This window comes from Chelonia mydas, chromosome 6, assembly GCF_015237465.2.
Source record: "Chelonia mydas isolate rCheMyd1 chromosome 6, rCheMyd1.pri.v2, whole genome shotgun sequence".
NCBI classification, from domain to species: Eukaryota; Metazoa; Chordata; order Testudines; family Cheloniidae; genus Chelonia; species Chelonia mydas.
Genome location: NC_051246.2, coordinates 67492148 through 67518561, shown reverse-complemented (window position 1 = coordinate 67518561; position 26414 = coordinate 67492148). Strand labels below are relative to the sequence as shown.

The 26414-nt window shown below is 42.8% G+C and overlaps 1 long non-coding RNA gene across 3 annotated transcripts in view; it reads left to right on the top strand.

The window, feature by feature from the left end:
• LOC122466121 overlaps positions 1–26414 on the top strand; it is an 82913-nt gene that overhangs the window by 47438 nt on the left and 9061 nt on the right. The window contains exon 1 of one of the 3 annotated variants that reach the window (XR_006291400.1): positions 17272–17327. The exons of the other annotated variants lie outside the window; for them this stretch is intronic. This is a non-coding gene — a long non-coding RNA (uncharacterized LOC122466121). Of the gene's footprint in view, positions 1–17271; positions 17328–26414 lie in introns of those variants that run through there. 3 annotated transcript variants of the gene reach the window in all.

The window sequence follows — 26414 nt, the reverse complement described above, 5'->3', positions numbered from 1 at the left end:
TGATGTTATGGGAGGAAAACATAGCATATCAGAAAGGACTTCCTGGAAGTGAGATCTGTGGAATTATTTCACAAGGGTGAAATTGTGGAAGCACCATCACTTGGCACACTTAAAGTTAATTTGGACAAATGAATAGTCAGAGTGGATAAAAATTGATGATTTTTAAGAATTTTTTAAAAATCCTTTATATTAGATTTGTAAAATTTAAATTAAATACCTTTTTAAAACCCCTATTTAAAATTTAAACTGACAACCTATGTTAGTCGAAATTTACTGTAGTCTATAAACATAATATAAATTAAATAAAAAGATTATATTAAAGCAGTATATATTTGCTGCCAATGTTGTATAGAAAGTCAAACCACTGAACTGATGGAAGACGCTAGCTAAGTACCTGGAACTAGAGTTTGCTGAAGTGGTAAACCAGCTTTTGAGAGCAGTAGTCTCTCCTGCAGGTACAGAGAAAATACTGTCTTCATTTCAGTTTATTCAGATAGTGCAGTTCAATGACTAATTCAAAAGTTGGAAAACTCATTGGTAGTGACAAAGCAGAAAAGTTGGTTTTCCTGTTCCAAACTATAAATAATAATCAGGTTTGAGGACAACATCTGTCACCAGACGCAGCTCTCACTACTGCAGGTACTGGTTCACCTCCCACAATCTTTGCTAATTTTCAAGCACGGTCTGGATTCCCCCTTTTTGCTTATCTATCCCATTTGCTGGAGGTGGCAAGTCTGGGGTCCAGCCTGGGTGGGGTTTTGCTGCCCTCTGCAAAGAGTGCCTCTGCCCAAAGCGACTCCATAGTCTTTTTCTCTTCTCCCCTCACCTCAAGGGTGTCTGTCCTGCACTGCACCACAACCTTCCCTTGTGTTGGGATGACTGTGCTATATAGGCTCTTTCAGTTCCCTTTCCTCGGGGTCAACTGCCTCATGCAATCCTTCACCCAGTGCTCAATCCTTCGCACCATCCCCTTACTTCAGGGGCGATCAATTGCCTGTGTTCTCCATCAAGTTGTCACAGGGTGCAGCTCTCACCACTAGACTGGTGCCTCTTCTTGGTCACTCTGGAGGTTAGCTCGAGACAGACACCCTCCTCTGTGGTCTGCACATTGTCACTCTCTCTGATTCTGCTTACAGCCCCTCTCTCCATTTCAGGAACTGCAGCATCCTTCTTCCCAACTCAACCCTCCGGCTAGGGTGCCAGCTGTGTTTCCCCCTTCCGATGGTGTGTTTCTCTGTCCAACAGTCCAGTCACTTCCTCAGTGGCAAGTGGGGGATGGATCCGGGCCCACCTACTACTCTGGGTCCTGACCCAGAGACCCTGTAAACAGCAGCCTCCTGCTGCACCTCTTTAACTCCTGTCAATGCTGCTATATATCCCTCGGCCATTTCCCCATGGCCCCAGCACCTTCTTCACCCTTACCTCAGGGCATTCAGCTGCTCTGGCCCGCAGCCAGCCAAGAGCTCCCTCTTGCTCCTCCGGTCCCTGTTAGCAGTTGCTCTGTCCAAGGTGCTTACTGTTCTCTCAGCCCTCCAGGGACACAGTCCTTACTCCCTGGCAGCAGCGACTGACAACCTCAGTCCCTGCAGCCCTTTTTATGTCAGCTTTCTGGGCCCTGATTGGCTTCTCCTTGCAGCCTCTCTCCTATTAGCTGCTTCCTGTGCAGTCTCCCTAGGACTTTATTAACCCCTTTTATGCTAATGTAGTGTAAACAACCCATCACAACATGTTCTGGTTCTGAAATTTTAAAGGACATGTGGCCAGATTCTCAAGGATACTTAGGCTCCTAAATTCCGTAGAAATCACTGGAAGTTATGAGCCTAAATACCTTTGAGGATCTGGGCCAGAGAGACCAGAACAAGCAATTCAATTCACTAACTACAGATAATACTTCCTTTGTTTAATAAATCAGTTAGTTTAAATGCAAATATTTTTATAACAGAGAAAGTAAGGTAATGTATCACATTTAAGATTGTTTATTAGTTAAATAAAACTATTTAAAATCCTGTTTTGTGCCTTTTAATTGAATTCCAATTTCCATCAAATGCAGCTTGACACAAATCACGAGTAAAAAATTAATCCTCATCTAGTAAATGTCATTCATCATTTACTAATTTAAAAATTAAGAATCTGAATAAATGTTTGTCAAGCTATATACTTGTGTAAATGTGTACACATACCAAGAGTCATGGTGGATTCTCCATTATTGACAATTTTTATATCCAGGTTGGATGTTTTTCTAAAAGCTCAGCTCTAGGAATTATTTTGGGGAAGTTCTGTGGCCTGTGTTATACAGGAGATCAGACTAGATTATCACAGTGATCCGTTCTGTCCTTGGCATCTATGAAAAATATAGTGTATCTGCCTGATTAGCAAAAAATAGTACCAACTTATACAAACAAAAAAGAATCAATTTTTTTTAGGAAAATAACTAAAAAATGCAAATGTAAATCAAGGTTAAAATAAATTATTTCAACCCAGGTTTTTTGCTTGCTGATTTAAATCAAGTTTAAAATGGATTTAAATCAAAGTGATTTAAATCAATCCACTATGGCAATAATGAATGTACAATAGGGGACAATCGTACTTTGGCAGGATGATGAATTAAATAAGTCTTTTCTATCTCTAGATTCTTTGATCCAACTGTTTGCAAGATTTATTTACAAACAAATTAAGATTATTCAAACAATGTCAAGGAGAACTGAGACATGCCTATACATTTTTCCAACACAGGCTATTATAAAACATTTTTCAAGATAGAGCTAGAGAGAACTAGTATAACCCTGAAAGAGGTATTACAGAATGCATTTCAACTCCTGCTAAATCCAATAAACTCCATCTCACAAATGCACTATTATCTCTAAAAAGTAGCCCAGAGATGGACCTGGTGGAAAGAGGAGTTTGAGCTGTTTGCAGACCTGGCCGTGCAGGATGACGACAACAGCAGGAAAGTAACATTTATTTTACTTTATTAGAGAACAAGTCAGAGAGCTCTGCGCCACTCTGAAGCTCACCACTGTCTCAAGCCTCACAGCAGTCCAGTTCTAGAGCCCTGGAGACCTGTTGCTCCCCAAAGCAAAACAAAACTGTGAAATGACACAGGTTAGTCACTAGAGACCAATCCATAGGGGAGGGGATAGACTTCTATGTTACTGCCTTACACACATTGGCTGCTACATACAATTTTGGGTATTTGACAGGATAGGCTGCTGCACTTGAGAGCACTACCTGTGGGAGAGGTTGCTCCAGAAAGGCTGTCTCTCATTAGACAGATGCTTAGACATTGGTCGTGCAGTGGAAACCTCAAGGGAAAGGATGAAAGCTGTAGGAGGCACAACACCCCCTGAAGTACATGCTATGAGATAACACCAAAGGAGAGCAGTGGTCAGGGTCCCATACCCATAGAGAGATGCATTTACTACGGGAGGCAGCATACATGGGTAAAGGAGAAGTGTCCTGCACTAAGAAAGTATTGGAAGGAATATGGCATGCTCAATCATTTTAGCAGTACGCACTAGAGTAGAGGAAGGTCCAGAATGATTCAGACTGACTTGTACAAGACGGCTATGGCACATCAGATAGCGGTGATGACATCATGACTCTCTCTTTCAGTCCAAAAGTATATCAGATTCAGGCTGTCAGGACAGGAAAGCAACAAGGGACAATGTTGCATACATGGAGGTTGGTAATGTTAATAGGGAAATGCCCTATGGATAGCAGGGTGTCCTGAAAAATGATTCTTCAGGGTGAATTGGACTCAAAACACATGCATTACAAAGAGCAGGCACAATCTGATAATATGCAATGAGAGCATAATGCAGCCCATGGGAAAATCTGACCTCATAGTAACTAACCCAAAAAATAACAGCCAGTACCAACTGAAGTTTGTAGTGATGGATGGTAATACCACAGACCGTACAACCCATGAATCTGATCAGGGTGTAGCATTAGAATTTTATAGCTGTAGTGTTAGAAGCAAAAAAAAAAAAAAAAAAAGGGAATTCCATAGACAATGGAGACAATTTTCTAAAGCATATAGGGATGTTTTCAAAGGTGAGGAGTTCCTCAAAGGAAAGCTGTGACTGGATGTTTTCAAAGGTGAGGAGTTCCTCAAAGGAAAGCTGTGACTGGTAAGACCCCGCAATGAAATCGGTGTGTTTACCACTAAGGAAAATTCCAGTGGCACTACATAATCCAGTACAAAAGAAGATCAAAAGTCTGTAAAGTTGGGGTATCATAGGCCCTGTGGAGGCCAGTACACTCTGGGTAAGCAGCATGAGAGTGGTAAAGAAGCCATCAGGCAAATTAAGCAGCTGCATAGACCCAAAGCCACTGAACCAGGCATTAAAAAGATGCCACTATGCACTGCCCACAATTCATGACCTCTTGCCAGAACTTTCCAAAGCCAGAATTTTTATGGTCTGTGATGTTAGGAATGGATTTTGGCAAAAAAGTGTAAATGAACTTTGCAGCATCATTTGGTCTCTCCAGATAGCTGCACATGCTGATGGGCAGAAGCCCACCATCAGAGGTGTTCCAGAGAAGATTCACCCAAGCTCTGGGGAAGGACTGTGTTAGTTGAAAGTAATGGCTGGTGATGTCATCATTGTAGGTGATGGGAGCAATGATACAGAAGCTGAACGAGATCATGAGAGAAAACTACAAGCTTTTCTACGGAGATGGAAAGACAAGAATATAAAACTGAACTCAGAAAAATGTGACCGAGTGAAGTGACATGCATTGGACATCTGCTAATAGCTCAGGGACTGAAATAGATCTCAACAAGATCAAGGCAGTCAGAGAGATGCCAGCTCCAGTGCATGTGAAAGGGGTGCTAAGTGGCTCATCTGTAAACAGTGTCGGGGATGGAGTGTTAACTGTCCTGTCTTCCTAAAAATTAGACACTTCAGATCATGGTTAAGGCACACTGGCAAAACACGGGGGATGGATGCACTGTGGCTACCTGTGTTGTACTTGTTCTGTAGCGAAGTAGACAGCTCCATGACTCATATTCCAGCACTATTTTCACACAAACACTAAAGGCTTATTTACACTGAAAAGTTCATTAAGATTAAGGTAGGGTGTGACTTTAAAGCAGAATAGCTATTCCTGATTAACTCCTTGTATAGATGTCCTTATTCCAAATTAGCTTAATCCACTGGGGCTGCTCTGACCTTTACAAACTTGTAGTAGACCTCAGCCAACACAGCCAGTTTCATCCTACTCTAGTCCTACTGGGTTCCCCCACACTGGAAAAGAAGCGGGAGTGGGACTGGGAATCTGTCTTAATATGTTTTATGATTGATAAATCATTAAACATTAGGAATAAGAACATTATATAATCTCCACATTTTCAGTTCCTAGACTCAAATTTCAAATGGTTTAATGCTCATAATTAAGAATTAAAAATAAAGAAATCCATTACAGGGAAAAATCACAGGGTTATAACAGGAGAAATGGGATGAAACCAAAATATTCCCTGAGCATAGTTCTGCCTAATGAGGAGAGGTGCTAAACTGTAGAACAGTCTCCAGATTAAGGCCCTGTCTACAGTGGCAAGTTTCTGCACAGTAAAGCAGCTTTCTCTGTTGTAACTCCTGAGGTGTATACACTGCCAAGCCACTTAGTGTGCAGAAATTGTGCAGTTGCAGTGCTGTAAAATAACCACCCTGACGAGAGGCATACAGCTTTCTGCGCTGGAGGTACAGCACCGCAGTGCCAGTGTAGACACCCTAGTCAATTACAGCGCTGCGATTGGCCTCTGGGAGGTGTCCCTCAATGCCTGTTCTTGCCTCTCTGGTCATCTGTTTGAACTCTACTGCCCTGCCCTCAGGTGACCAACTGTCATCCCCACCCCATGAATTCTGTTGGAATGTTGGAAGTCCCCTTCCTGTTTGCTCAGTGATGCATGCAGTGGTCTCAGTGCATCTTTCCAGGTGGCCATGCCTGCTCCACACACCAGGTGATCCTCCGCTTGGAACAGTGCCGAGCTGCTGAACCTCATCAGCATTTGGGGAGAGGAGGCTGTCCAGTCCCAGCTGCACTCCAGCCGTAGGAATTATGATACCTACAGACAGATTTCGCAATGCATGACAGAAAGGGGCCATGACCAGGACACACTGCAGTGCAGGTCAAAGTGAAGGAGCTGTGGAATGCCTACCACAAGGCGTGGGAGGCAAACCACCACTCTGGTGCTGCGCCCACGAGCTGCCAGTTCTACAAAGAGCTGGATGCAATACTCAGTGGCAACCCCACCTCCACTGCGAAGACCACTGTGGATACTTTGGTGGCTTGTGTGCCAGTCGAGAGTGGACCAAGCCAGGAGGAGGAAATCTTGGATGAGGAAGTGGAGGGTGGGATGGGACCCAGAGGCAGAGGACGACTTGGAGGTCAGAGATGCATGCAGCCAGGAGCTCTCTTCTACCCCGGAGAAGGCTAGCCAGTCACAGCTGTCAGATCTTGGCGAAGCACAAACAGGCGAGGAAGCCCTTGGTAAGTGGATTTGATTTTGGGAATCGCTGACGCGAATTGTTGGAGGCAGGAGGGTTGCAGAAAGCGGGCTTGTGTCTATATGATGTGCATACCATCACGTAGAATCATAGATGCCTAGTCTGAGCGGCGGAACAGGGTGTTGACTGACTCCCTCACTTCACAGGAATCTGCCTCAGATCTCCACCAAGCTCTCACGGAGATACTGGGCAATCCACTGCAGTATGTTCTTTGGCAGAGCTGCTTTGTTTTTTGCCCCATTAATGGTAACTTTCCTGCACCACTCTGCTGTCACGGGGGGGGAACCATTGCTGCACATAGGCGAGCTGCATAAGGGCCAGGGAGGAAGCCGCAGTCTTGGAGAAGACCTTCCCTTGATTCTCTGCTCACCCTCAGCAGTGAGATATCTTCCATACTGAACACAGCCTGTGGAAAATGTGGGGACAGGAAAGATTATCACCCCCCCCCCACAGTGCTGGCTCTCCCCAAGAGCCACATGCCCAGTGTACAGTAGGGTCTGAGAACACTGATTTACCCTGCCCCTGTGGCTACTCACCATTTTGGGAGTTTTGTGGCTCATGTGCTTGCCTGGGGTTAGCCAGTTAGTGACAGGAATGTGAATACTGGCTGTGTTTTAAATCACTGAATTAGTGGTCTGTGCTTCACAGAGACGATCTTGGGAGCCCAGCCTCCCTTTGTTATTGCCGGCTGTACGACTGCACAGAATTAGAAAGTGGCCATGAAGAACTAAGGGGAACTTTCTGCATGATGTTATGATGCAGCTGAAAAACAGGAACTGAAGGAGTGGCGGGACAGCGAGAAGAGGGACCGAAATGAGAACACAGCATGCCAGAATCAAGCCACAGAGTGGCTCTTAAACATTATGGAACGCCAAGAGGACACACTCCAGGTGATACTAGCACTGCAAATCGAGCAGCTCCGCACCTGCCCTCTCCTGCAGCCGCTGTCACAAATCTCTTTCCCATGTGACTCCCAGACACTTCCAACACACTCTTATCAACTCTCCTGGTTCCAGTCTGTACCCATGGCATTCCACTCCTCCCCCATCACAGTCCAGCACTGCGCACTCCCAGTACTCAACACCCATCCCTCTGCAGTTTGGCCCTGCTGAAGTACAATACCCACTGCACTGTACTCCAAAGGAGAAGATTGGATACGATCCCTGGACATAGACAAGTCTTTAACTGTCCTGGGACCCCCACCTCCTCCTGGGACCTTCCCTTCCCCCATCCCTCTCAGTGCTGATATGGTTTTTTTTGTTTGTCTCTCTCCTCCAGTTGTTTTTTTTTTTTTAATAAAAAAAATGTGTAGGTTTGAAAGCAAACAGAACCCCGGAAAACAACAGACAGTTATCTTAAACCTTCATATTGCATCGTCTGCACCAATCACAATCACCTCCAAGCATTACAAGCACTGCACTCCCAAGCATAGCAGCAAATATTAGTCTCTGGCTGTTCAAATTCAGCCTCCAGGAATTGAGCCTCAGCAGTCCAGCCCTGAGTGAAGATTTCACTCTTCCCTTCACAAATATTATGGGGTGTACAGCACGCAGCTATAAGCCTAGGAATGTTGTCATCAGCCAGGTCCAGCTTCCCATATAGGCAGCACCAGCAGGCCTTTAAATGGCCAAAAGCACACTCAACAGTCATTCTGCTCTTGCTCAGCCTGTTGTTGAACTGCCCCTTGCTGCAGTCAAGGTGCCCGGTGTATGGCTTCATAAGCCACCGCATTAAGGGGTATGTCGGGTCTCACAGGATCACAATGGGCATTTCGACTTTCCCTATGGTGATCTTCTGGTCCGGCAAGAAAGTCCCCGCTTGCAGCTTCCTGAACAGGCCAGTGTTCCAAAAGATGCATGTGTCATGCACCTTTCCAGACCAGCCTGTGTTAATGTCTGTGAAACGCCCACAGTGATCCACAAGCACCTGGAGAACCATTGAGCAATACCCCTTCCGATTAATGTACTCAGTGGGTAGGTGGTCTGGTGCCAGAATTGGAATATGCGTGCCATCTGTCACCCCTCTGCAGTTAGGAAAGCCCATTTGTGTAAAGCCATCCACAATGTCACGCATGTTGCCCAGAGTCACGGTCTTAATGGCCCTGCACACTTCCGTCAACACAGTCGACTTTCCCACTCCAAATTGGTTAGCGACCAATCGGTAGCAGTCTGGAGTAGGCAGCTTCCACAGTGCAATCACCACACGCTTCTCCAATGGCAGGGCAGCTCTCATTCTTGTGTCCTTACACCGCAGGGCTGGGTTGAGCTCATCACACAGTCCCATGAATGTGGTTTTCCTCATCCTAAAGTTCTGCAGCCACTGCTCACCATCCCAGACATGCAGGACGATGTGATCCCACCACTCAGTGCTTGTTTCCGGAGCCCAAAAGCGGCGTTCCAATGTAGTCAGCACCTCCGTGAATGCCACTAGCAATCTCGTGTCGTAGCTAGTATGCATGGCGAGATCAATGTCGCACTCCTCTTGCCTTTTTAGCTTAAGGAATAATTCTACTTCCACTCGTGACGTGTTAGTCAGAGTGAGCAGCATACTGGTCAACAGTTCGGGATCCATCCCTGCAGACCGAAGAGGCAGAGCGCGCAGTACACAAACCATTGAAAGATGGCGCCAAATGCGGACAGAAGCACAGGGATTGCTGGCATGCGAAGCAATGCATCACAGGGCATGGGACAGGACCCAGGATGCCCTGCAACCCCATCCGCCTTCCCACAGCTCTTAGTGGCAGAAGAGGAAGAGATGCTCTGTGGGATAGCTGCCCAGAGTGCATCACTGCAAGTGCCGCAAGTGTGAACATGCTATTGCGCAGGCAGCTAACAGTGTGAACACACAACAGCGGTTTCCCTTCAGTGCTCTCTGAGCGGCGCTCTAACTGCCAGCACTATAACTCTGCCAGTGTAGACATACCCGAAGTAGAGAGAGCCCAGTTACTTGAGTCGTTTAAAATTAAACTGGAGAAAGTATTGGAAAATATATGATAGGGAACGAGCCTGCAATGGGCCCAGAGGGAAAGTAAATAACCGTACAGAAATTAGCTATTAAAAACCATCCACTATTTTGACTTTTTTTAACCTTCACAAAGCTTCACACACAGAAAACCAAATGTCTTTACAGTGGTTATTTTATCTGTGCTTTTCTATATGTATCATCCTGGTTGAAGATTCCAAGGTAGCAACTGCTATGTGGTTTGTGGGACTCTCAAGGCTGAAAGATTACAAACAAATATGCATTTATCTCATGTATTTTTATATTCTTATTACTTCGCTATTCATCTATATGCCTTATTACCTCTCCTTGCTAAAGTATTGCTTTCTTCACCTAATAATTGGTTCAAATGTGTGTTTCAAATTACAGTTTGGCCTTATCTTGCCTCTTTCAGCGTTTATGAAAGGTGATTTAAAAACAAAAAAGTTTATATCAAGTGAGGTCAGAAAGAAATTCATCTCAGATTTTATCTTAATGATCTTTCGAACATCACCTTTATATTTAAATACTCCTGCAACAGTTAGGGCTCCCCACTGATTGTCATTTTCTTTTGGTGATATCTGTGCCTCTGGGCAAAGTTTTGATTCAAAGATTGTTTGAATATTCCTGAAAGAAGAAAAGCAGCACATACTGGAAAGACAGGCATCAACTTCATTCACTGAGGGATGCATACATCCCTCTCCTGTGAAAGGGGGTTCCCCTCACCTTCATGAAAGCGAGCCTTTACCAAAGCTGTAATAGACCTGTTGTACAACAGAAACACTTACCTAAAAAATTGAAGGGCCTTTAGAGGACCAAAAATCCAGACCATCTGTCTTTGCTGGTACCTCATGTTTCTAGAAGCTTCAGGTGGAGAAAACCTGAAATCATGAGCAGAAAGACTTAAGGAAAACATCTGTCCAAATAGGGAAATAGCTACTGAAGACTTGATAATTAAACAAAAAAAATTTGTGAGGAACTCAAAATTAATATAAATTTGCTCTGATTGTGTGACACTACCACTCCTTCTGGATGGAATGCTGGTCTGCTTGGCTTCTAGCCACTTGTCATTTAAATCCCTCCTGAAAACTCATTTTTCCATCAGTCCCATTATAAAGGAATCTACAGCATTCACTGTTATAATCATCATCTTTATCTTTATAGATTTAAACATAAGAAACATAAGAATGGCCATACTGGGTTAGACCAAAGGTCTATTCAGCCCAGTATCCTGTCTGCCGACAGTGGCCAATGCCAGGTGCCCCAGAGGGAGTGAACCTAGCAGGTGATGATCAAGTGATCTCTCTCCTGCCATCCATCTCCACCCTCTGACAAACAGAGGCTAGGGACACCATTCCTTACGCATCCTGGCTAATAGCCATTAATGGACTTAACCTCCATGAATTTATCTAGTTCTCTTTTAAACCCTGTTATAGTCCTAGCCTTAACAGGGTTTAAAAGAGAACTACATAAATTCAATTCTTCCTGTCATCGATGAAGTCCCTTGCTGACTGATGGGTACTATAAAAATAATAATTAATAATAGAGTGATTGGTGTCCCACAAAGAACTAAGACACTGACAGACAGAGGTGTGCATAACTCTCTCAAGTTGAGTGCATGATCTTCTTGGCTTCCTTCTTAAAACCTCTTCTTGTGTTGTCATCTTCCTGTAGTTATCGTAATTTAGATTGTAAGCCCTTTGGTGAAGGGACTCCATCTTTATATATTTTGTAAAGAAACCATGCACATTCAGTCCAGTTCAGCAGGTATAAATTGACATAGCTCAACTGAACTCTAAGGATCTGTCCCTATATAAATAATATCTAACAATAGGTACACATTCAGTGGAAAGATCAAATTGAATTGAACTACTACAGACACAAGGGCAGGTATTGCATCTAACAGAATGTGGAGAACCAGGAGCACAGACTTACTGATTAAACAAGTAAAAGTGCTCTGATGAACAGAGAAGCGCCTAGTGCTTCCATCAGCAGTTCATCTTGGACAGGCTCTCAATGCATAAGTAAACAGATGACAGATGCCCTCATAGCAATGGTGTGACATCAAGAAATATTCAGGTGATGGATAGACATTTAAAGCATTCAGAAAAAATAATTTATTTTGCACCATTTGAGAACAGAAAAGGAAGTTTATCTATTAAAAAAAGAGCAATAGGCATTCTTGCAATCCCATCCACTTTTGGCCCATTTTAGTTAAACAGATTTTAGCCAAGTTCTGCACAGGGTGAAGAGACTCATTTAATAACTTCATCTTGGCCAAAAGGGCCAAGACTCTCAGAAATGGATCAGCTAATGTGATATAACTCAGACTTTCCCTCTAGTTACTGTATAATTACGCTCTAGTGTGTCACTCTTTGGTAGAATTCCTAAATTGGATAGCTGGATGGATGAAAGGCAAACAGCAAAAATTCCAATATTCTGCTCCTAGCAAGAAAACCTCTGCTGTTTTTTATTAAAATAATCCTTAGGGTGAACTTGGTACCCACAACTGTTGCATTAAAGCACCTCTAGTCTCACTTGTTGCATTGCCGGGCTCCACAGTTGTTTCTACGTACTTCAATCTTCACTTCCTGCATCCCTTGCTATTGCAGCACTAGTCACTCTCTTCAACAGAAACTAGCAATAATACTAGCGTGGGATTTTTGGTTTGGTTTGGGTGTTTTTTTTGTGCATGAAGTATAGTAGATAAATGCCCAGTAAATATGAGGATTTTGATCATTAAATTCACCCTACATTAGAGGGGGGAAAGACTAGTGCATTAACTCCACTGCATCATCAAGGCTTACCAAGGCATTTTTACCAGGTTTTGTTTTTATTTTAGTATCAATACTTTATAAATATTTATTTCTGAACAAGTTAGAGCAGCACTTGATGTAATATCAAACCAACTGTTACCTTTATATCTTCTAAATCATTGGTTCTTTAGACTGACTGTATTTAAAATTCTGTATCATTCCGGCTGGGGTTATTTTTTTACCCAGACATAAAACCAATGGATGCATTCATTATTGCTACTTCCTTCATGACTGTAGTCACCTAACCTGAGAGAACCAGAATTATCTTTGGTGCTGGCAAGGAAAGTTACATTTTCGGTTACCACTAATGTGAATTTCACAGATGTCAATGAATCATCTCCTTTTTTATTAAAACTTAAGTTCCTAAGGAAGAAAGCTGGAACAGCTGTGAAATTACACCTTTGGTATATATCCACTGGAGAATGTCAGCCCAGATTTCTAACTGGCTCTCATCTTCATGCAAAAGAAATAAAATAAAAAACCCTCATTATAATACAGTAAATAATTGACTGAAAACATTCAAACTGGTACGTGAAAGACTCACTGATATCCAGTAGAAAGTTATGTATATAGTGACAATGCAGCTCATATCTCACTGGTATTTCTCTTCCCCTTTGTTATTTTATTACAAAGTTCATTAGCAAGGATACAGGGACTTTTCCCCCCATTGTGACCCTGATCCAGCAAAGCACTTAAGCATGTCCTTAAATTCATCCCTGCCTAGCAAAGCACTTAATCACGTCCGAGTCCCATTGACAATTTAGGTCACTGGTTGAACTGGGGCTTGTACCCACTTAACTGTGAACACTAATACTCATATGAACTAGGCAGGTGATGAATTCTCCAATGGTATTAGGTTTGTTTTTGCATTGAGCTATCTGGAAGGTATTAGAATTAATCAATTTTAAGATGAAGCATGAACAAATTATGAGAATATAGAATTTAATAATTTATTAAATAACTTTTTACAAAAATTCACCTAAGCTGTTTAAAAATTCTAATACAAATCCCCCCTCCCAAATATGTGCAAAATTACAATCTCTTGAATAGCAGAGTGATATAAATGTTTTCACAAAGTGCTTTATCCTTTCTGCCTCTGCCTGCAACTAATGTGTGCATCTGTTTTTTACACACACATCTACATGTGTATTACATAGAAAATACTGCGTTAAATGAACATTATTTAGACTGCAAAGTGAAACACTCGAAAGTTACGAAATGCCAGATTTATGGTTTCCCATGCAACCGCGTTTCTGCTCCCGTGCGTGTCCATGAGGCAAAGGGGTCTTGTGGAAAAAAACCAGTATATGACTATGTAATTAAACTAAAGTATCATAACACATACATGGGGGGGAGGGAGACAGAATTTAGACTTGAACCCTAAACCTTTAGCATTCTAGTACTGATTATTACCACCTGAGCTATAAGACTAATTATATTATCTGGCTTCATTGGGTCTGGTGAGTAGTTGGAGCCTGGCTTCTCTCTCTCTCTCTCTCTCTCCTCTGCATGGGAGTTAGGGAGACCCAGGTGGTGCTCCCAGATGGGGTGGGACTAGGCTTCCTGGGGCAGGTGCAGAGTTTGGTGGGGGAGAAGCCATGCCTGTCTGTCTCTCTTGCAGCGGGGTACAGGAGGAGAAGAGAAGCCAAAGGCAACCTTGCCCCTGCTCTCTCCCTGCTTATAGCAGCTTTGGCAACTGCCATGTGTGTGGCTGATGCTTTGAGGGTGATGTCAACCCCCACCTAAGAATGCTCATCTTCAGTTATTGTTTTGGCATGCTGCCAACGTTTTTCTTGAGAAACACAAGCAAGAGAAAGGAAGTGGTGATTGTTAAAAATCTCTGCAAAAGCTTGCTGGAATTTCATGGAACAAAGAAAAGGCACTGCTGTAGCCTGAAGGCTATCCCCTGATGCATATCAATTGTCACCTGCAAACAACAGAGCTGTGAACTTCTCAAAGAAGTTGTCATAAGACTCTTTTAGAATGGAAATTATTAGGCAACCAAAACATAGGGGTTGCTAACAGCTTCCCTCTGTAATAAACACATTTCCTCCTAACATAGCATAAAGACCCAGCCTGCTTAAAGTTTTTACAAGGCATCATGATTTTTTCTTGACCGACTGGGTTTTGGCTGGTGCTAGAGCCAGTGGTGATTCAAGAAGCTCCAACCCTCTAGTGAATTTCAGCCCTCTGATTGATTGGCTGCCCTCCCCACTTACTTGCCTGCCTCCTAGGTCACAATAACCAATCAAAGCTGCTGCAGGTAGAGCTCTTTTCTCCTACCCATAGCAACCCAAAGCCATTCTTGAGGGGGTGGAGGGAAGAGGGGCAGGAAGAGAGCTAAAGAACCGCACAGCTCCACTCCCTCCTCTCCTCCCTCCCTCTGAGCTATGGGGACAGGGCAACACCTCTACTCCTCGCCACTCTCTTCTCCCTCTCTGCAGCGTCTGGGAAGGGGCAGAGTGGGATGAAGAGCAGAGCTGCCTCTCCCAGGCTTGAGAGAGGGGGTGAGGAACCCCAGAGCTGAGGCTGGGTGGGCTGAACTGATGGGTGTGCAGTCTGCGCGGGAACCTAATTAATTGTCAGGCAGAAGAGATGAGAGCTCCTTGTGCTGGGGCCAAAATCACCTTCGGAGAGTGTGCATCACTAATTGTCCCAAACACATACACTGGGAATGGGCAGGGAGAGTTCAGAAATCAAAAGATAAACCAGAAAAACACAGTATAATCTTCAAAAAAAACCTCATGATTTTTGGAGTTTGACTTGTGATTTTTGAACTTTTAAGGGGGTCCAACCCCTGAATTTTGATCTTTGGATGTTGGCAATATTGCAGTTGTCTCCTCTTCCCTGACACTTAGAAGCCATCCGGAAATAGATGAAGATGAAAAAGTTCACAGTAAATTAGAGCAAATTTGCTGGATAAAACTGAAAAGAAACCTCAGTGCCCCATTCCATCAGTTTTTTGCACCTACATGAGCATCCTCAGCATGTGTAAATCATTCATATATTCTGTGCTCTGGCTGCCCAATGGATTGTGGATGCAATTTCATACTGCTAACTGCCTGGCAAATCCCATCATTCTAGCATGGCCTCACAATATCTCTAACATGCAAAGATTTTAAAAGTTAGGCTCGTGTGACTGTGTGTATATGTTTTCATGTGCCTAACGTAAGTGAACAAATACCTCATGGGTGCATGCAGATCTGCTATTTGAAAACCACATGGCCCATTTAAGTGTCTAACTGGCCATGAGCACATACTTGACTTGCATGCTTAATTTAGGTGTACTCAGGTGTGTTTGAAATAGGGATATTTGAAAAAGGTTGTTTTTTTTCCCCAGTTGGAGCTATTTTTCATATCTTGCTGTCAAAAGACTTCGTTACCATGAGTGCAAGTGCAGAGAGCTCAAAGGGAGCCATACAAACATCTTTACGTGACCTAGAATAGATTTTCTATACTTACACAGTGTTGCTGACTCTCATGATTTTATCATGAGTCTTAATAGTTGGTGTTTTTTTAAAACCCCAGATCCTGGAGTCATGTGAGAGTCTCAGCTTTTGTTAAAGGAGAGAGAGAGACAGACGTTTTAGTCCTCATGCTTGCTGAGAAAAGCTTGAAAACATAACCCCGATGTATCAAAAGGCTCAAAATCCAGAAGGCAAGTGAAAAGAACCCAAAATGTATTGTTTTAAAAAAATATATTATATTAAGCCAATCTTATGATTTTTTTGGCTGTTACACTCTGGGTGTGTGTACACTGCAATTAAAAACCCACAGCTGGCCCCTCCCAGGGGGCTGTTTAATTACAGTGTAGCTTTTCAGGCTCGCGCTGGAGCCCAAGCTCTAGGACCCTGCGAGGTGGGAGGGTCCCTGAGCTTTGGCTGCAACCCAAGCCCAAACATCTGTGTGCAATTAAACAGCCCCTTAGCCTGAGGGCTTGTCCACCCTGGCAATTTACAGTGCTGCAACTTTCTCTCTCAGGGGTGTGAAAAAACACCCTCCTGAGCATAGCAAGTTTCAGCGCTGTAAAGCGCCAGTGTAGACAGTGCCCCAGCGCTGGGAGCCACGCCCCTCGTGGAGGTGGGTTTTTTAGAGCTCTGGGAGAGCTCTCTCCCAGCGCTCTGCCACAACCACACAAGCCACGTTAGTGTTGCCAGTGTAGACTAGCCCTGAGCGCCACGAACCTGATTCAGCCATGGGTGTCTAATTGTAGTGTAGATATACTCTCTGAGTACATTTCCCAGACCTGAAGAAGAGCTCTGTGCAAGCTCAGAAGCTTGTCACTCTCACCAACAGAAGTTGTTCCAATAAAAGATACTACTTCACCCACCTTGTCTCTGTTTTAAGACATTATGTAAAACACTTGCACTTGATTTAGTTCATATTTAGAAGAGCAATATAATTTTGGAATAATCTTTTTACTTGTACTTGTGTTCCCCTATTGCAAGAACACTAATTTTTGGAGGCAACAACCTTTAGCCCTTCAGACAATTCTCGTTCTGTACTGCCTTTTGGTAGAAGTTTTAAATCCATTTAATAACCACACTGGCATCTAAATAGCAATGACAATGCATATCAAGTGAATTTTAACACAGACTGAGTGTTTATGATTTATAGCTTTTGTACACTCCTGAATAGCTTAATTAGCGACATAATTTCCCGCAGACCTCACTGCACTTGTGGGAACAGAGAAGAATTACAATTACAGTCCTGGGTGGTGGAAAGCAAGGGACAGCAGAGGGGGAAGAGAGAGAGCGAGAGCGAGAGGAAGATGCACAAAACCATTTCTCTGTAAGTGACGGTCATAAATATAAAGGGAAAGGTAAACACCTATACATCCCTCCTGGCCAGAGGAAAAACACTTTCACCTGTAAAGGGTTAAGAAGCTAAGATAACCTCGCTGGCACCTGACCAAAATGACCAATGAGGAGACAAGATACTTTCAAAGCTGGAGGGGGGGAGGGGAACAAAGGGTCCTCTCTGTCTGTGTGATGCTTTTGCCGGGACCAGAGCAGGAATGCAGGTCAGAACTCCCGTAAAAAGTCAGTAAGCAATCTAGTTAGATATGCGTTAGATTCTGTTTTGTTTAAATTGCTGATAAAATAAGTTGTGCTGAATGGAATGTATATTCCTGTTTTTGTGTCTTTTTGTAACTTAACGTTTTGCCTAGAGGGGTTCTCTATGTTTTGAATCTGATTACCCTGTATGGTATTTACCATCCTGATTTTACAGAGGTGATTCTTTTACTTTTTCTTTAATTAAAATTCTCTTTTAAGAACCTGATTGCTTTTTCATTGTTCTTAAGATCCAAGGGTTTGGGTCTGTGTTCACCTATGCAAATTGGTGAGGATTTTTATCAAGCCTTCCCCAGGAAAGGGGGTGTAGTGCTTGGGGGATATTTTTGAGGGGAGATGTTTCCAAGTGGGCACTTCCCCTGTTTTTATTGTTAGACACTTCGGTGGTGGCAGCGTTTAACCTAAGCTGGTAAGAATAACCTGAGGGGGTCTTTCATGCAGGTCCCCACATCTGTACCCTAGAGTTAAGAGTGGGGAAGGAACCTTGACAGTGGCATAATGAGGAAATGGCACTGAGCTAATGCAGGGATATGGAACTGTTCACAGCCATGTTGATAAAGGAATCATGAGTCATCATACGTGCAGCATCAGGGAAGGTATCTGTTTTGCATAGGGAGAAATGACATGTACTGTAATGAACTGGCTGGTGTCGGTAGCACTAGGCTATACTACATGGAATCAAAGCTTCTCAACTGTATGTCATAGATCCTATGCTGTTGATGGAGATTCTCTTTTCTAGTAGCTGAGGTGGAAGAGATCTGTACTTGTGAAGCAGGAGGATCTGAATTATATCACCACTGTGTCTGTGAAATTTGAATGGCTACTGCAGTATTAGCAGAAGTATTATGGTAGCATTCAAAGGCACAATTGTTTTAGGTGCTGTACAGTCGCACAAAAAACCCAAGATCTTTGCCCTTTCAATTTAATTTAAGTCAAGGTGCAATGAGAGAGTGTAACAAAGAGGAGTCGTCGTGAAGGGAAGGACAAGGGCAAAGGTAATAAGGTCACATAGGCACTTAGGTTAGCAGTGTGTACAACCTGAGGGTTTGAATCATATAAAGCTTCTTCCTTTTACAAATAAATAAAATCAGCTATACCTGACTGGAGATCAGCATGCTTGTCATTATCTGGTGATTTCTTAAAGGCATAACAGCAGAAGTGTCATGAGGGTGGCAGTAGCCTAATGGATCTGTTCAAGGAGGGCACTAGATGTGTAAGGGGCAGAAAACATGGAGACATTTGTGGGAGAAGCTGAAATATGGGCATCATCAAGGCGGATATCACTGGTGGAGAGTGGGGTTTGGAAAGTGACCCAGTAAGAGACAAGAGCAGCACTGAAGAGCAGTGACATCCATGAAGTTCTTAGAAGGTGATAAAATTGTTAGAGTATCTTACAAGCTGCATTAGCTTCCTTTGTACTAGTTTAAATGAATTCTTAGTGGGACACTTTTAAACTTCTCCTGGCAAATTGGTGAGCTTTTCCGGTCATTCGCATTGAATTTAGCCAGCTCTTGTCTTTTTAATATGTATGGTCAAATTGCTATGTCTGGGCATTTTGTGTAATGAATTACCTTGACTAACTTGATAACAGGAAATTATTTGACAAGAAAGAGTTAAGAATTAGCAGTTCTGACCCTTTTTGATTTATCCAATTTGACAGGCTTTTGAATTTCAGACAGTATCTCTCTTAAAATGCAGTTTGTTTCTGGGTGGTTAGCTGTATTTACATTCTCTTCCTCACTTCCCTAGCGACTGAATGTAGAATGAACATTTTAGCTCAGGGTTTGCATTCACTTGTTAAATGACCCTCAAGCATTATTTTCTTTTTTTCCCCCTCACAGACACACTTCCCACTTTTCCTTAGAAAAATGTCCAGGTCCTGCTTCCAGTACTCTCACAGACAACTGGACTTACCCTAGTATCAGTGTTTGACGCATTTCACATTTACATCACTCTTGCTCTGAAAGCTTTATTCCCAATCCTCACAAAACACTCTAGTGGAAGAGCGGCAAAGAGTCCTGTGGCACACAGTCTAGTGGAAGAGTAATTATCTGGCCTTATACAGAGAAGACTCAAAAGTTTAGATTCAGATCTAGATTTAAGGGTGTGGGAGTATTTGGGCACAGGATTTTGGTTTAGTCCATTTTAAAGAAAGGTCAAATTTGCAAAATTCAAGTCCTGATTCTGGTGTGGATTTTTAACACTTTTACATTCAGCAGTATTCAGATCAGGTTTGGGCTACTTTCTAGTTTTGTGTTGAATTGCAACTGCTCAATTTTACCTTTAAAGAAAAACATACATAGAGAAGCTACTTCAGAGGCAACAGTAATACTTCATAATATATTGGCTGCTATACAAGTACTAATGGCCTCACAACACCCCTCTCTCGTATGAGGTAGCTAAAAATGTTTCCACCTGTTTTACAGATAGGTAAATGGAGGCACAAAGAGTTGAAACAACCTTACCCAAAGTCAAACAGTAACAGAACTTGGATTGGAACCCAGGATTTCTGTGGTCCCGTTCCCTGCTTTAATTGCTACATAAAAACTTTCACCCAACATTTATAATCAACCCCTATCTACACATTGTAATGCTTCCTGGTGAGGCACCCCACTAACACCTCCCCTTAGCATGAGGAACTCTTGTCTGTGCTTGCTGTGGGTCACCTCCCCAATTCCAGCAGCCATGGGCAACATAAGCCCTCCCCATAGGCTTTGCAAGCCCTGCTGTTACTTTACAAGTTAGCGATTACACACCCCAACCCTCCTCAAGCCCTGTAAGCATCTCCCTTGAGTGTTCAGCTCCTGGTTCACTGGGCACTCTCAGTATTCACAGATCAGCTGCTTTCAAAGAAGCAGTACACCCAAGCTCACCAGTTACACCAGATCACCGCTCTGCTCAACACACAGTACTTAGATAATGTTTATAGTGAAACTAGGGGATTAGTTTATTTAACAAAGCATAGAGCTTAACAAGATACTCTCATTCCTAACCAAGTATTGCTCACCCAAAAGTCCTTGAAGCAGTGTACAGCCAAGCTGACTATGATCCTCCTTTCATGAGACAAGCACTCTGTCAGTTTGCCTCCTTGGTGAAGGACCCATGTTTCCTTACATCCAAAGATACACCAGAATTAACCTTTGTCTTTATTCATTAACAGGATCTCTCCCCCCAACTGTTTATTTTTTCTTGTAGATTTTCTTTTTTGTATCCAATCTCTTATTCCGCTTGTGGCTCAGTATACAAACAGTCATACATTTTGAGGTATACAATACACAGATGACCAGACAGGGAAATGAGTGTCTGTTTCCTCCTGCCTCAAAGAATGTTTTCCAAGGTATGTCACCTTCTGGTGACCTGCTTTAACTCCTAGATCTGAAGAACATTATTTTTAGAATAGATACATAACTTCTTAAATATTATCTGTTCATACATTTTGCAGTGATTATGATGACCAATCTCAGTAGAGACCTCACACAACATCCTTCGATAAACTATTATGCATAACCCTGGGATCCCAGTAAAATTCTATTCATCCCCTGTGCCCTCTGCCACTTGGCATCAAGGGGTCCCTGGATCACACACATTGCTACCTAAGTCAAAACTAATACTTTAGTCAATTTTCTTTCAAGTGATTATGGTTTTGAAAAGAGCACTTGTAATTGTCTACACACAGGAGGCATAATTTCACATTGTAATAGCACGGCCATCATTTTTGGCCTTTCGAACCTAGTATTTAATAAACTAGTGAGGGGGAAAAAATTTTGAGGAAAAGTGGGAAGTGAGTATGAGAAAAATGAAAGTAAAATAATGCCTAGAGGGATTTTTAAAACGTGAATTGCAAAAATAAAATGTAAATTTATTTAAGCTCAAAAATATGTGCTGAATGCCCCTATTACACAGGTTGAGAGAAGCTTTCGGGCAGGAATAAGTTATAGCTAGCTTTTCCTTAACCTTTCTCTCCCCCTCTGAAATTCTCTGGCACTTTCTCCTTTACTAAAGACATCCCAGAATGCATCTTTTTGCGACATCGATACCAGATACCATAATTCTCATGTCACAGAGTAGTGTACTCTGAGAAGTTTTTACCTAATCAAGAAGTACCATGGGATTATGCAGGGAATAATTAACTTTTACAAAGATTAATTATCGCTCATTTCTGTCTGAGTGCCCTTCATAGCCAGGTTAGTGGGGACAGTCAGTCTGTATTTCTTATCTTAACTCACTTTTCATTTTAAGCTTTGCAATTGTTGGTTGACCTGTAACGGAATACAGATAAAATACTTTGGGAAGCACTAATCAAAGGTTATGGGGCAAAGTCATTATTTTAAATAAAAGATTTCTCACCTGGAGATTTGGGTAGATCTATGCAGCATGCGGGCTAAATGACCATGTGTTACCAGTGCTCTCTATTGGATGTTTCAGTGCGAATGGTGATTCTCCTTTAGTTCAAGGGGTAAAGGCTTGGGGCTTTTGGTACAAGTAGGCTGTCCAACTTTTCAAAATGCAAAACTGGGAGAATGGTGGCGAGGATAGTGGCCAGGGTAGTGTGCAAGAGCGGGTGTGGCAGCTGGGGAGAGAGAGTAAGAAGTGCCTTCTCCTCAACCTATACCAAGTATCATCCCAGCGCATTCTCTGCCATTTCAGAATGCAACCCAGGAAATATGACAGTAAAAGGTGGAAGAAAACTGTTTGCCCATCTGTGTCCCCTTTATTGTTTTCTTCCTGTGTCTGCAGACCCAGCTCCTTCTAAAAAACTCACCAGCACTGAGTTCCTACCATATGCCATGCTCGTCTTTTTTACTCTACTCCCAGCTCTTGCTGGGTTTTCTGTTCCTATACTTTAGTTTTCTCTTTCCCCCACATTCTCCTGTTTCTTCCTTTCTTCTCTCTCCATCTTTCAGTCTATTCCTCCTCCCCTCTTCCCTTCCTAGATATCATTCTCCTGGCTCACCCTCTCAATCTTTTGACATTCCCATCAAAAACGGGCTCCCATTTGTCTTCCTGTGCCTGCTGCAAACTGGTGATGCATGGGAGGTGAGGAGAAGCACAGCCACCTGCCTAGGCCAAGTCAGTAGTTGCCTGCAGTCTGTAGACTCACTACTCATGTTAACTGGAGTCAGACAGATAGATCTGCAACTCTCTATTAATTTGACTTTGTATATAGGGAGGCCTACCTCAAGTACTCATTGGAGTTCTCATAGCTGCCAAGTTGTGGGCAGCTCCATTTTATGCACATTATTTAATCCATATCTATAAATTAACATATAAAAAATCTCAGTTTATGATCAACACACTCTGCCCCAAGTAGTGTGTGTGAGAGGAGGAGGTAGGACTTGGAGTTACATAAATCTTGGTAGCTGTGGCTGAGAACAGCGGAGGAAAGCTGGTGGTTGTCTAGGGGAAGCTGAGGGGAAAGCTAGGAGGGTGCTGCAGTAGTGGCAGCTACTGTGTTAATGTATTTTTTTGCCATTGAATTTCTTCAATTTATGAACAGGAAATGATATGTTTTGGTGTGAGTTAGTAATCACCTAGACAGTTGTACATATTGTGTCCCGCAATTTGCGCACCGAGCCAAATCAGCCTGTAGTCAGCAATCCCCATGTCATGGTATACTCCTCGGTCTTCAGCAAACTTCTGCATGCCCCTTCCTCTCCCCAAATCCTCTGTCTCCAGCTCCTTCCCACACAATCTAACAAATATTTTGGTTAGACCGGCTGTTGACTATCCGGCTCTGTTTACAGTAAACCTCCCCATAAAATAAAAACATGTTATAACAGAGACAATTTATAGCAAGCAACATGAGCTGTACAAAAAAACGGTTTGGACTAAAAATGTCTGAGGTGGGATATCCCTGAGGGGCAATGGTGTCAGCACATTCCCTTGAACTACCTGCATAGAAACCCTCTCATGGTTTTTTTCTTTATCAGAGCATGTGCACGATGAGCCTTCCAGACTGTGCATATCTATGCACGTGAAGAAGTGAACATGTTCTTAAATACCATTTGCAATCTGGTCCCCTAAACATTTAGTGGATGCCATGCACTACCTTGTCTAAAAATTGGCCAGCTGAGACCCATCGCAGTAATAGTTTGATCTCTAGCTCTGCGGAAAAAAACTCCATCTGGAAACTTTTTGAGAAATTGCTACTTGGGGAAGGGCTTATATTTCTGCGCATGTGCCCCCCGCCCCAACTCAAATGACTCAAAATTTGGGTCACTAACCCTACCCTGCACCCTCCTGAGGCACACCAACTTTTAAAGAAATCCAACCAAGCATGTAGATTTTAGAAGAACTCAGGTCAACCTTTAACCAGATGTCATGATGCTACCTTAATTATAAAAAGAAAAGGAGTACTTGTGGCATCTTAGAGACTAACAAATTTATTTGAGCATAAGCTTTCGTGAGCTACAGCTCACTTCATGAGCTACAGCTCGCTATCCGATGAAGTGAGCTGTAGCTCACGAAAGCTTATGCTCAAATAAATTTGTTAGTCTCTAAGATGCCACAAGTACTCCTTTTCTTTTTGCAAATACAGACTAACCCGGCTGCTACTCTGAAACCTACCTTAATTATAATGATGCTGCCTTGCCATTATAACCACAGTAAATAAGGCAGGGAACAGGGGACACTCCTGTATTTCTTGGACATTTTCTTGGACAAAAGGACCCAAACTCCATCCCTGTTTATAACCATGACATCCTGTAGAGTTAAGGCTACGAATTAGTCACAGAGGTCATGGCAGTGACAGATTCTATGACTTTACTGAACCTGTATGACTTCTTCCACTTTAGCTATCCGCAGCTGAAGCTGGGGCTGGAGGTGGGACTCTGCGTCGCAGCCCTGCAACTGGGACTGGAAACGGGACCCTGCAGCCCCAAGGAGGGGCTGCAGCCAGGCTGTGCACCCCCCATGGCTGCGCCCCCCTGCTGCGCCTCAGCCCAACAGGTTCCACCAGGGTGCTGCAGCTGGGCCACACACCCCTGCCCTGTGGTGGGGGCTGAGAGTTCCCCTTGCGTCCTAGGGCTATGCACCCCTGTTCTGCAGCTGCAGCCAGCTCCAGAGCAGGGGCTGTGCACCCCTCACTGCGGCTGCTGGAGCTGGGGCTGTGTCTCCTGCCCTGGCAGGGGTCTCGGCCTGTCAGCCCCTCCCAGTGGGACTCTAATCCTCCCCACTACTTAGCCCTGCCCCTGGTTATTTTTAGTAAAGTCACGGACAGGTCACGGGCTCCTTGAATTTTTGTTTATTGCCCTTGACTTGTGCATGACTTTTAGTAAAAATAACCATGACAAAATCTTAGCCTTATGCATAGTCAGAACTGTCACACCAGCTGTATATTTCCAGATTACTGGGAGTAGACACTTTATGGTGGCAAGTCAGTAATTTCCACAGAAAAGGTCTCACTGCCCTCCCAGCATCTCTCTCATTTCAGAGCAAACCCTTAGCTTCTTCTGTACTTTTTCTCTCTAGATATATTCGCAAACATTTCATCCTTTATTACTGAATACTGCTGCCTGCCTAACAGCAAAAGAGAGGACTTGTAACTAGGGATCGTGGTTGGTGAAGCTGAAGAGTGCTGAACTAGACACTCAGTGAAGTACTGACCAGTAATTCTCTTAGTATTTTTTATCCTTATTGTAAAATTTTGAATTCAGCAAAGGGCAACAAACACAAAAAGCTGTGAAAAGCATCACTCAGAGTTACCTTTCCAAGGAGATTTCTCAGTGGCAGTTCAGCCATCATCTATACATCAACCAAGCAGAGATTAGTATTTTCCAGGGAATCGTTGGCACATCTCTAGGACAGTTAAAATTGAACTGGATGAAGCAGTTGAGATTATACTGTAGGAATAGATACTTCATGGTCCTTGAGAGAGATGATTCTGTGATTCTATGATTTAATTGATTTTTTTCAATCCAGGGGCAGAAGAGATCCATTATAGCAAAACTGAGTGAATAGAGGGAAATACTTATCACGTATATTTCTCTGAATTCTAGGAACACATTTCAGTTCAGCTGTTTGTGGCTGTGATGCTTGCTGAACAGAACAGTGCAGTATGTGAACTTTGACTATTTACAACCAACTATTTGCACATTATGGGAAAGGCATTTTAAAAGAAATTAGTCAATAATTGAGTAATTATATTTGAAAATACTGTGATCTACTTGTAACCATTTCAAGAGAGAGAGGAGGTGAAACTTGACACCCTTTGTTTTATAAATAAATTATTTGCTTAGCACACTTGTTAGGTCATACACTCCATCTTCCTCCTAATACAGGATAGCTCACTACATTACATGTTCTGATGTTGTGTCCAATCTAGGTGTAAATATCCCAAGCAATGAAGCTTCCACTGCCACTCTTGGGAATCTGTTTCACAGGCTAACACAGTTCAATGTCAGGAAGTTACTCACAATAGTCTCTCTTTCTTAATAGCATCCCATTACTTTGACTGAAAAACAAACAGGAAAAATAGAAATTGAGATCTACCATATTTAAAGAAAACAAATTTCCTGCCTGTGTTACATATGCGACCTGAGATTGTTAAAAATGAAATGATTAAAGCAAAACCCAGTTTGCCTTTTGCTCTACATTCACTATAGACTATGAAAATACACTGAGCAATTTCTTGTCACTTTCACCTTTTGGTTCTTTTGAAATAGCCTTATTACAGGAACCTACATAATCAATTTCCTATGTAAAAGAAATATGTGAGTAGCAGTGGTCACTTATGGAATGGAACTGTAAATATAGTCTGTTCTTTTCTAATTTAATTACCCCTTAACATTCACGATACTAATTTCTATGTATTTAATAAACAAAATAATTTCATACTTTGGCTTTATGTAGTGTCTTTCATCTGAGAATCTCAATTCACTTTGAAAACATTCATGGGCACATCCTCAGCTGGTGTAAATTTCCAGAGAATTTACATCATTTGCAGATCTGTCCCTAAGTGTCTCAAACTCCTGCACGGTAGATCAGGATTATTATCCCCATTTTGACAATAAGGGAACTGAGGCATAACAAAAAGA